The following is a 12,713-nucleotide window of genomic DNA, read 5'->3' as shown; positions in this document are numbered from 1 at the left end:
TAAACGAAATATATACAGCAATCAGCTAAATACTTGGGATATTTTCCCATTACCACCAACATCAATTGCTGACCAATGCCATTGGTGTGGGAAACTAGATTTGGAGAAGGTGAAAAAGAGGATTATGGATTCAAAGGCTGCAGAGCATGGCATTAAAAGGCTTAAACTATGAGGAAAAAGGAAAAGAATATGATTCCCCATTCACCCCTCCCATGTGGGATACAAAATACTTCTAACTGTACCTTGTTGCTTCTAGAGGACTGTAGAAGGCAGAAGACAAAAGGAAGAGTAATAATAATGATAAAAACCTTTTGAGAAAATTAACATGTCACTGGAATGAAAGAGAAGATGAGTGGAGATGAAGGGAGAGTTTGGGACTAAGTGAACGAAGAAAAATAGGGGCAAAATGAGACAGAGAGAGACACACACACACACACACACACACATACACACTCATACTAAAAGTAAACTCAAGGACCTTAACTGGGAAGGGTACTGGAGAAGGAGGATAGAGACAGATCAGTAAAAGCAAAAACAACCTACACAGACTAAAATATTTAAGGATAAAAATTTTGAGTGCTTATGCATGCATTTGCATGTGTAACTAGAAGAAAACATGTTTGGCCAAAAAGAAATACCCTTTATGTGAATGGGTTAAATTTTCCAGTAAAGAGAGAACAGAGAAATGGACTTTAAAAAACCCACAACAAGGTGTTATATTAAAATACACACACCAAGACTTTTGAGATGCTATGTAGTTTTGTGTTTTACACTTAATAGAGTCTCTTGCTCCCCTTAAGAGCTGAAGCAAGGATTTCTCTACCTATCCTAGAATTCATTATGTACACATGGGACCCTTTCCCTACCTCCTCCCATTATCTTCTATTTATTGAGTGCAAACATGTCCTCTTTCTAGATTGAAGGCAAGGAGTGGTTTTTGCCTTCCTGTTAATTGATTAAATTAGATGACTAAGAAATGCAAGAGATGAAATCAAGATCTCAAATGAATGGATTATGCAAATGACAGCAAGGACACATGTACAAAGGAGTATTAGACAATGGGAGAACAAGGACACAAAGGAGTATGAACCAAAGATAATGGCAACACCAGACAACACATTGAAGCTCATGGGAAATGTAAAAGCAGTGCCTGGTGAAGATGTCTATCTTTGAATGAGCTTATACCTACCATATATATAGTCATTACTGTCCCTGTTATCTCACTTATCCTCACAATAACCCTGGGAGTCGGTCCTATTATTATGCCCATTTTACAGATTGAAGGTTAAAGAGGTTAAGTGACTGTATGACTTGTCACACAGCTGGCACATATCAGAAGTGACACTGAAACTACCCACTGATCTGCCTTAAGAATTTTTATGAACAAAATACAAAAAGGGGACTAATAAAAAACAACAAAAAAGGGGACTAATACAATCATCATGCATTTACATAGATTAGAAGATAAAGATCTAATATTACAAGTTAGAACAGCAGATTAGAGGAGAAACAGAGGAAATTTAAAACAAAAAGTTTATAGGAATAAACCAAAATTAAAAGCTGAATTTTTGAAAAGATTTATCCTAAGATTAATGATCAAGAAAAAAGAAGAGGAAAATGTAATTACCGAAACAAGGTAAATTCACCACAGAGAAGAAATTAAAAAAAATCAGACATGGCCATCCAAAGAATTCCAGGTCACTAAAACTGAGAATCTAAAAGAAGTTCATAAGTATCTAAGAAATATAAAATCAAATGAAAAATTCCAAGAAATAGATTTTAAACAAATAAATTTCAGGACATTGAGCAAGTCATAATATGCTAAAAAAATAACCTCAGTCAGATATAAAAGTGAATTCTATCAAACACATAAAGGACTGCTAGCATGTATACTATAAAAGCTAGTCTCAAAAAAAAAATAGAATGAGGTGGCATGTAGCCAACCCCTTTGTTGGGGGTCATATATGGCTGAAACGCCCACCAGAAATTATACAACAAAGCCCACTAAACCTGCCAGAAGGGGCCCCTACCAGGGTCCCTGGAAACCGCCTGATAGGCCATAATAGTAAGGGAACTTTTCACACATGTTGCTAGAAACATACCCCAGATAATAGTCTGTTCTTGTTAGGTACCCAAGACTTTACTAGAAATGGTGGCCCCCCCCTTGGAACCATACTTTGTTGTTAGCAACATATTATTCTATAAAATGTACCTTTCAGGAGACTCGATGCTATCTTCCCTACTGGGGAGGCAGTCACCAGCTGGTTAATAAACACTCCTATCAAATTATAATTGGCTTTACTGTCCTGTTTCTCAGTTGTCCACTTCATGGCCATAACATCAAAACTAGGGAGAGACAAAACAGTAAGAGAACTATAGACTAATCTCACTAATGAACATTGATAATTATTTCAAAAGACGTAGAAAAAAAATCTTTGGAAACATTCAAAACAGCTACAAAATGAATCAAATATCTGGGAGCTAATTGTGTGTGTGTGTGTGTGTGTGTGTGATGGACTCCTTAGCAGTTCAGCAGAGCCTTTGGACGGGCAGCTGGGTGGCACTGTGAACAGAGTGCTGGGTCTAGAGTCAGGATGACCTGAGCTTAAATCCAACCTTTGACACTTATTTAACTATGTGACCCTGGGCAAGTTTCCTTATCTGTAAAATGAGCTGGAGAAGGAAATGGACAAACTATTCCCAGTATCTTTGTCAGGAAAACCCCACCTGAGGTCACAAAGAGTTGGATATGAATGAAATGACTGAACAACAATCCACCAAACACACATAAGACTTATAATACATTATAATACTTATAAAACATTATTAGGAAACAACAAAAACAAAGAGAGACAAAGAATTGGAGGGGCATGCACTGTTCAAAATCAGCCCATTCCAATACTATCTGGACTACTTTGCAGATGTAGTGCTATCCCTAACTACTATGGTGACACAATTATCATTCAACAAGATAATAACAAAATTCATTTGGAATAAAAAGGTCTAGAATCCCAAGGCAAAAAGGGAGAAAATTTCTAATAAAGAGAGTACAACTCACTTGAGCTGAAATTGTGTTGTAAAGCAGAATAAATCAAATCTGTTTGCTACTGGTTAAAAAACAGTGATCAATGGAGCTCACTATCTGGCAGCAAACAGTTAAAAAAAACAGTGGCACAGGGTTTAATCAACCCAGCAAAACAAATTACTGGGAGAAGTCAGTGTTTGACAAGAACTTCCAATAAAATGAGAGGACATTTTGGCATGAATCAGGATTAGACCAATATATTATACAAAAGACTAAAATGGATTACAAGAGGATGACATCAGGTATATTTTATAACTATGGAGAGGAGAAAATTTCTTTTTTTTTTAAAGCAATTGGGGTTAAGTAACTTGTTCAAGGTTACATGGCCAGGTGTTTCTGGGTGGGTGCTAAGTGTCTGAGCCCGGATTCGATCCCCAGGTCATGCTGACACTGGGGCCGGTGCTCTTACTTGCTGTGCTACCTGGCTGCCCCTAAGGAGGAAATTTTTTAATCAAACAAGAGATAAGAGTGTATTATAACATGTACAATGGCTAAAAAGAGTTTGTGTGAATAAAATCAATGTAGACAGAATTCTAAAACAAAACACCCAATGGGGAAAATTTTTTGCAGCAAATATTGGTATATTCAACATACAGGGAATTGACACAAATATTTAAGACTCAGAGTCATCTCCCAATACATAACTGGTAAAATGATATGAACAGTTTTCAAAGTAAGAATTGCCTGTTATAAGTGGTCACAGGAAAATAAGTTTCTGAATCAATAACAAGAGAAATTTAAATGGTAAAACAACTCAGAGGTTTCAGTTTACAATATGAAAACTGGCAAAGATGAAGAAAACATGAGTGGAATAGCCAATGCTAGTAGTGTTGTGGGAAGACAACACATTGATGCACTGTTGGGAGAACTGTGAAATGGAACAACCACTTTGGATTTCAATGTGGAATTAAGCACAGAAGAAAAACGTATAATAAAAAAAATAGTCTATTTTTAAAAAAGAAAAAAAGGCAGAGTAAAATAAAAGATATAATTTAACAAGGAATCACAACTATTTAGATGTGGAAAAAATTAAAAATAGAAGAAATTACAAAAAGTAAATGGATTACATTATATATAACAACCTTTTGCATAACAAAAGCAATGCACCCAGATTGAAAAGGGAAGAAACTGGTGAAAAATAAATCTTTGATGTAAATATTTCTAATAAAAGTACTGAAATTCAATACTGAGAAGGAACTGACAAATTTATGAAGATCAATCCCCCAAAAGAAATAGTCCGAGGACATAAACTAGCAGCTCACTGAATTATAAATGCAAATTATAAAAAGAACCACTAAAAAACTGTACAAACTCTATTAGAGAAAGTCCATAAAAGAACTCAAGTTTATATATCCATTAAAGTGGCAAAGATGATAAAAATAAACAGTAATGGGGTTGCAAGAAAAAACAGGCACACTATTATACTGACGACAGGGTCTGAATTGGTGGAATCTCTCTGGAAAGTTCTATAGGATTTAAGAAGAGCTAGACAATTTTTCATTTCTTTTAATCCAGTAATGTCTGTACTAGGAAGATACTTTCAGAATATTAACAGAAAAAAGAGACCAAGTAGCACAAAAATATTCCTAAGAGTATCTTTAATAGTAATAACTTAGACAGGGTCAATGTGCCCAACAATGGGTAAAAGGAGGAACAATTTGTGACATTAGAATATTACTGTTCTATAAGAAATATAAAATATGAAGTATATAAATACAGCATGACATGAAATGATGCTTAGAGAAGAAAGCAAAACTCAAATAATAAAACACAATCATTACAACTTTATAACAACCACAAAATCCAGGGGAAAAAAACATGGAAAAATTTTCAGAAAAAACAAAAAAATTATTTTGCCACCAACTTGTTAAAGTTAAAATGAACATTAACAAATTTTCAATAAGAAGTAAATAACTGAAACATGTAATTTCATGTATAATCTTTAAAAAAAATTGTAATTGTGAAAGACCAAGTTATTCTGAGTATTATAAATATTCAAATCAAATATAAAGGACTTATGAAGAAAGATGCTATTCACCTCCAGAGAAAGAACTGATAAATAATATGGTTTTACATACAGTTGCAAATCTGTGTCCAGTGGTGGTCTTCTCTAATGTTGGATGTGGAGGGAGATAGTAAAAAGGTCATTAAATAAATTAATTAAAAAATAAAAATTAAAAAAATATTCTTCATATTTGAATCTGTTTGGTGATGGTTTTAAAAACAAAGTTCATTTAAAAAAGATTTACATTTTATCTTTGTAGTTTCTTTTATTACCTTTCCACACAACAGCAGCAGAGATTTATAAAATAATTTAAACATTACAAAGCACTCAGCATTTAAGTCCCAAACAACCCTACACAGCAGAGAGTTCAAGTATTATTTTCTGCATTTTACATGTGAGAATGTAGTTCAGGCACTTTAAGTGAGCAGTGCCTGGCATATAGTAAGCACTTAATAACCACTTGTTGACTGACTTGCCCAAAGTCATAGAGATACAAAGCCTTGGAAACAGGATTCAAAGCCCGTCACCCTTAACTACATCACACTCACAAGTTCCATTATTTTTTTAGCATTTTTACCTTCGGTCATCAATGAAAAATCCTGTACGTGTCTAAGGCTATATTTGAACTTTGGTCTTAGATATAGAGAAAACTATGGCACCCAATTAAAGAACAGGCAAAAAGAGCAAATGCCATGGTTCATAAGAAATCTAATTAATTCAATAAAGCATGCTAATAGCTAAGTAGGAGAAATAGTTAATTACATGAAGTGTTGTAAAAGTAGTTCAGAAAAGGCAAATAAGCATGTGTTTCTAGAAGAAAAGCTAAGGACAACTGAGAAATGTTAAACTAAAGCAGATATTTTGGCTCTTGGAATAGTTTCAATTATACCAAATTGATAGCTTATGGACGACTCTCCTCTTTCCAGATAATTTCTATAATATGAACAGATGATGTGGATTAGAAACCATAATGTCACAAAGAATTAAAGTATAAAGAATGGAAAAATGATTAAAGAATTTGTAACAAAATGAGGTTTTGCACTTCTAAAATTCAATGCTTTAATAAGCCTACCTTTGTAATTCTGTTTCCTCCTGGTTGGAAAGCTCGAGGCTTCCTTTACTACTTTCATGAGTGATGATTTTCTGTTCTTTATAGACTTTCAGTTTTTCTTTTAACATCATAATCTAAATGAGAGAAAACTTTAGTTGAAATACAAAAGCAGCTGTCTATTACTCTTCAAAGCACTGTAATATTTCAACTGTGACAAATCATAGCAGGATCTATAAGCAAGATGTGAGTGAATGAACCAGAGAAAGAACTAGCTATAGGGAAGAGACAGTTATTAGTATGACAAATCATTGAGTAGTAAGGGTAATGTGCGGCCCACACATACCTCTTTCTTTTGCTCATTACAAATCTTGACATATTGTGTTGTGTGATCATCCAGACTAACAATGTCACTCTTCAGCTGTTAAAAGATGAAATAATATTAACAAGGTATGCAGACCTCATCAAGGCTGTGCCATCAGCATGCCCTATTCAGTTCAAGAAAAGGAACAAATAAGTTAAAACCTTTTAAATAGGCTTTTTAAGAAATTTGCTGCTAAAGTCTTCTCACAAAAGACAGACACTGGGAAAAGAATAAAAATGGGACTTAAAGATTTATTCATATCATCTGAAAAACTCATAGATGAATATTTTATTTTGTTAAGATAACAAATTAGCAGGGGAAAGGAGCTAAAATGTTTGTTGAATGGACATGTCTATTAAGCACTAGTAAAACATACATGAAAACTTCATTAATTTGTGATTAATTTGGAAGTTGAGGTCATTTCGACCTGGGCTAGGCCAAAGTTTTCCTTTGTAGCAGCTAAAAACAACAACTCTTGCACCCGCCCTCCTAACAAATTATGATTAGTTAAGCAAACTAATCACGTAAATAAGATGTAACAGCAACAATTTCTGCAGTGCCTTTGGGATAAAATGATAACATGAAGCCCCTGCTCTCAATGAGCTTATACTACATGGAGGAGAAGGTGGTGAGTACCCAAGGTAGGGTGTGATGGAAGCAAGCAGTTTCAGCCAAAGGGATCTAGAAGAATCTAAGGAGGGAGAGGAGCCCTTGGCTGGTTCCTGTGGTGGTGATGTACATGAGATCTAGGAAAGGGTTTACAGAGGTAATACCTGAAATGAACCTTAAAGAAAGTTCTGGAAGGTAGAGTTGAGGAAAAGGTCCATTGTTGTCCTGGGTATATACAGGTTTGAAAATGGACAGGGGTGGGAAATGGCAGGGGGAACACAAAACTCTCTGAGAGTCTTTTTTTTCCAATTAATTAATTTACCAGTTCTCCCTTACTCTCCATACATCCATATGCTTTAAGGAGAGGCCTGACAAATGCTTGGTTTTATTTAGTTGTATTCACAATAAAAACCATGACTCAGTCATCATGATGATGATGGCAAATGTCCCTCTTTGCTCACTAATAAACATTCCCCATATGGTCGCCAGTCTTCTGAAGATGAACCTCCTGGACTTAGGCTGGTCTTCAGATGACATCTTTTGCGAGGGCTGTACTGAAGCCCTCCTATCTGTTTGTGTCTGACAAATGTTTTCTGCTAGCATAGCCTCTGACATTTTAGACACATCTATTTACCACACTGGGGTCTCATGCTTAATTCCTCAGAGAATAAAGACATAATAAAAAAGAAAGCTGGAAAAAATATTGTTGCTAATTCTTGGAGTAGGGCTTTAGTGGATGAGTTTGCTCCTAATCACCCCTAAAAGAGTTTTATATGAAAGTGTTTCTAGGTTCAAATGCCTGACATTTTGTTTCTTTACTTCTCAGGTGACTTGCATTTCTGCCTTCCAAATAGCTTGGAACAAATTTTAAAATAAATCTTGACCATCCTCTCTAGTGCTAATGATTCTAATTCGATGATTCAGTGATAGCTATGCTCATGGCACAAGCTGTCTGTGTGTAATGTGCTATATATGTGAAATCTCTTCTAACTCTTCATATAGAATCACATCAGTGCAGAATTAGAAACTCAGAGCTCTCCAAGTAGTTGAAAACAGTCATCCTGTCCCCACAAGTTTTCTTTTTTCTAGGTTAAACAGTCTTAGTTGCTTCCACTGACGTTGCAGGCCTTTACTTTCACCATCCTCACTGTCCTCCTGTGAACGCCCTGAAGCTTCCCTATGCCCTCATTCAGAGTAGAACACAAGACCCCAGGTGTGGTCTGACAGGGCAGTTACAAGAGACTTATTAGCAACCTGGTCTAGGAGCAATGGGGCACCTATGACAGTAGCCTAGGACTACATAGGGTTACAGCCAAGAAGGCTGAGGGATAGGATTTGAATGAGGCCTGATGGCCTTCTAGGCCAGCCCACAGCCCACTGTAGAGCAGCATGCTTCTTCAGGTACACTGAGGCTGACTCATACTGAGGTTCCAGGTCATTAAAAACACTATTTGCTATTTCTGTCCCATCTTGCACTGATAAAACCAATTCCAATTTGTAAAAACTTACAGGTAAGGCTTTACATCTCTCTTGAGTCCAGTTATTTCTGTTGTTTTTGACTCTGTGACCCCATCTGTGGTTTTCTTGGCAAAGATAATAGAGTGGGGTTTGCCATTTCCTTTTCCAGCTCATTTTACAGATGAGGAAACCAAGACAAACTGGGTGAAGTGACTTGCCCAGGGTCACACAACTAGTAAGTGTGTGAGGCAAGATTTGAAGTCAGGTCTTCCTGACTCCAGGCCTATCCTCTCTGACTCTATCCACTTTACCACCTAGCTACCCTTCTCCTTTTTCAGTTAGATAGCACTGTATTCATCTCAACAATCTCTCCTATCGTGACCTTTTTGGAATTAGCCATCTACTAATGGCTCTGCCTCTCAGCTTTTAGCTACCTGGAAAGCTGATGAGAATGCCCCTCATGTCTCCATCTACTGTTATACTGATAAGAATGTGAAAGGGCCAAGCAGAGATGCTAGGGACCCTTCCTAGAGACCTCTTCCCAAGGTGATACTGAAACCTTAGTTGTTGCTCTGAGGAACTGGACACAATCATTTCATACTTCTGTCATCATCCAACCCACAGCTTTCCAGTTTTTCCACAATAGCATGAACAACTCTGTCAAATCATTTGCCAGAGTAAGGTGAATGATGTCTATATATAGCAACTAATTTATGTATCCCTCTCAAAAAAGAAAATGAGGTTTGATTCCTTTCCCTCCTGAAATCACCACTGCCTTGTTAGTTCACGAGTCATTCTAGAACACTTGGTATACACTAGAACTGAAGTCAGTGAGTGGCCTAGTCTAAAGGCTCCATTTCCGCTCATTTTCTATCTTATTATTCTCGAAGAGTTCTACTTACTTGGCTTTCCTGCTCTTTGGTCCTGTGTACGCATCTCTAAAATCACCATGAGAGCTAGCTTTCAGCTGTGGAAAAGTAGTTTTTTGGGTCTTTTCAGATACCGTGCGGCCCAGTGACAAGAGTGATTGGCAATGTGATTTAACATTTATGTGTCTATAGGCAAGCAGTCATGTTCTCTTCAATGGACTTCAGGTTTATGTTTAAATTGAGAGGATGAGACTAGAAGACTTCAAAGCTATCTTTCTTTTTCTTTTTTTTTAAGCAATTGGGGTTAACTTGCTCAAGGTTACACGGCCAGATGTTTCTGGGTGGGTGCTAAGTGTCTGAGCCCGGATTCGATCCCAGGTCATCCTGACACCAGAGCCGGTGCTCTTATGCGCTGTGCTACCTGGCCGCCCCCAAAGGTATCTTTCAATTCTGGATCTTATTATCTTAATAAATCAATCAAATATCTCTGTAGACAGAGACATAGGAACAACTAAACCATAATTATAACTGTGGAATCAAGTTGTCTTCTAGTCTGTTTGGAAGCTTGCTGCTTTAGACTCTTAAGTCTATCAGTGGTGCAGGCCCTCCACCAGCAAATCCTGGCAGGTTCCTAAGCTCACCGGGTTAGAGATGGAGGGACCTTATCTGCTATCTAGTTCAACTTCTTCATTTAAAAGATGAGGAAACCGAGGGTAGGAAGTTTAAGTGACTTGCCCAAGGTCGAACAGGTAGAAAGTGACAGAAGCAGGATATGGACATGGTCATCTAATGCCAGGGATCATTCTACTGCTAAGGAAGATGGGGAGATAACCCTGAGTTCTTGGGACCTGGAAGGTTCAATCAGGCTAGAAAGGCTTGTGAAGTAAGTCTGGCAACAAACTCTTGGCTGTCAGAAGACCATCAGCAGCAGCAGAGAAGACTCCAGACAATGGTCTTTATTTGAATAATGGCCCATGAAACAGATGAAACTATCCCATGGTTTCCATCTGATGGGGACATATTTCCCTTTTGCTGTGGTAGGAGTGAATTCTCAGAAGATGGACAAAGAGGGTTAAGACTCAAGTGTTATATAATAGTTCAAAATTTTAAAAATATATACATAGAATTAATAACTTGCTAGTAACGCTACTCAAAACAGCCCAAGTTAATGTTTGTTCAGGTATCCCAATGGATAAATAAAACCAAGCAGTGACTCAAGAATCTTGTATTCCCAACTCAGCAGTGAGGCAAAATGAAGACAGTCTCTCCAAGTAGCCCATGGACCTTCCCCCAAATAAGAGCCTCCATAGAACAACAAGCACATTGATAATCCTTTCACAAGTGCAGTAGTGTAAATTCACTTACAGAAGATTTAATGTCTATTGCATGGTTGGCATACTTGGGAGTGTTCTACGTGTCATCATAGAACACAGAAGAAGGACTAACAGCAGCTATCATGATAGTTTGACAGTTTCCTCTGAGGGAATCCTTTAACAAGCGAGTTAGCTTGCTATTTCTATAAGGAATATGCTGATTTTTTCTCTGAAAGAACATTTTCCACATTCAAATGTAATCCACTTGCCAAGTCATTTTGAGAATCTCAGCCCTGCTCAACCTTGCCCACACTTATCACATCAGAACAAAGTAAGGGTGGTCAATGAACTTGAGGGGAAAAAGAATTCAGATAGGGACAAGACCAAGCATCAATTCTTTCATATGTGTGTGTAACAAAGTTCTTTATAGACATTTTTCCTTCTCTTTCTCAAGGATTCCTATGTCTTTCCTTTCAGGTAGCAAAGGAAAACCAAATAAAATGTGAAAATAAACTAAATCTGCCCCGTTTCACTAGCGGCCCATCTATTATACAAACCAATCAAAGCTTTCAAAGTTCACTGTTTTCCCACATAGATATCACACAGTAAAGGGTCTAAAACTACTGTAAGTGAGCAGAATCTATAAGTGTAAATATATGAGCAGTCACCTTGTGGTCACATGAAGGTTATCACAAAGAAAAAAAGGATTAAAATAAGATTCAATAACTAAAATTTTAATTCAAACTTAAAACACAGAAGAGAAGCACAAAATATGCCAGTTGGAAGGCACTTAAAGCCATCTAGTGAAATCTGTAATACCTTAGATTATTTGCTTTTCGTTCTTGGGAAACATATTTGTAATTTCGAAATATTTGTAGTGAATAAAGAAATTCTAATCTGGTTATAAGTTAAAACTTCAAAATAACTTTAAAACAAGTAAGGAGCCTGCCAGATACACATTAGGCATATAAATGCCAACATTACACGTGTGATAAATCTAACAGATCTTAAAAAATAAGAGATAAATGTTAACAAATATTAATCTCCTTCAAGGTTTTATTGCTTCAGAATTACCCAATTCTGGCCTTTTTTATGAAAGCTAAGTATTGTATACATTTTAGCTAGATTTCTCCCAGGATGAAGAATATTCTACATAAGGTACATATATTGATATTTATTACTTTCAGTAAATAAATGCCTATTATAAGAGAACAGAAAATTGAGAACATGTATAATGATAGATCATACTTTGAGAGAACAGAACTATATGTAAAAACCTGTTTATCATCTTGAAAGTTTGTTGGGAATGAAGTAGTGTACTTTGTAGTTAATGGGGCCATTGTTTTCACATGAAATTATGAATGCCTTGTACAAGACATATGTCCACAGTACCAACCTTCCCATCTGCTAAGGCATTGATGACATTTCTAAGGGCTAAAAGTGATTGGTTGATGTTTGAGTCTTCCCTAAAATGGCTTCCTCCGGCATTTGTGGGAATGGCATGTTCAGATCTCACCACGTCAATGAGACACATTTTCGCAATATGAACATTTAGATTTATACTTGCTGTTTTGTCTTGTTGTCATAAGTAAATATTTTATAAAATACAGGAAAAAAGTCACAAAAAATTAAAAATGAAATACAACAAATAAAAAGCAAAACATCAGTCAATTAACATTAAGTAACTACTTTGTAACAGGCACTCTGTTAAGTGCTAAGGTGTGATAGTAATGGCAATTAAAGATTCCCCTGTATTGCCTTGGTTTTCAAATTGATTGTGTTAAAACCCAGAGCTTGTTAATCCTACCTGTGGGATGGACTTGTTGATGTGAAAAGAAAGTCCTGAACTGGGAGGAGCTGGTGACGTAGATTTGGAGAGACAAGAGAGAGGCAGAAGGACTTCTTGGAAGCAGCACCTCGTGGAGAGAGAGAGAGACTAAGAGAATTGCTGGTGGCCGCTTT

General features: G+C 36.6%; 1 pseudogene; it reads right to left on the bottom strand.

Moving 5' to 3' along the window:
* LOC138170937 (kinesin-like protein KIF18A) overlaps window positions 1-12,339 on the bottom strand; it is a 75,820-nt pseudogene extending 63,481 nt beyond the window's left edge.
* Between the last annotated feature and the right edge of the window lie 374 nt (window positions 12,340-12,713).

This window comes from Petaurus breviceps, unplaced genomic scaffold (genome assembly GCF_028583685.1).
Source record: "Petaurus breviceps papuanus isolate PSGF00001 unplaced genomic scaffold, PetGlider_PUasm1.0 400, whole genome shotgun sequence".
Taxonomy (NCBI): Eukaryota; Metazoa; Chordata; class Mammalia; order Diprotodontia; family Petauridae; genus Petaurus; species Petaurus breviceps.
This window is presented reverse-complemented; position numbering and strand designations above follow the sequence as displayed.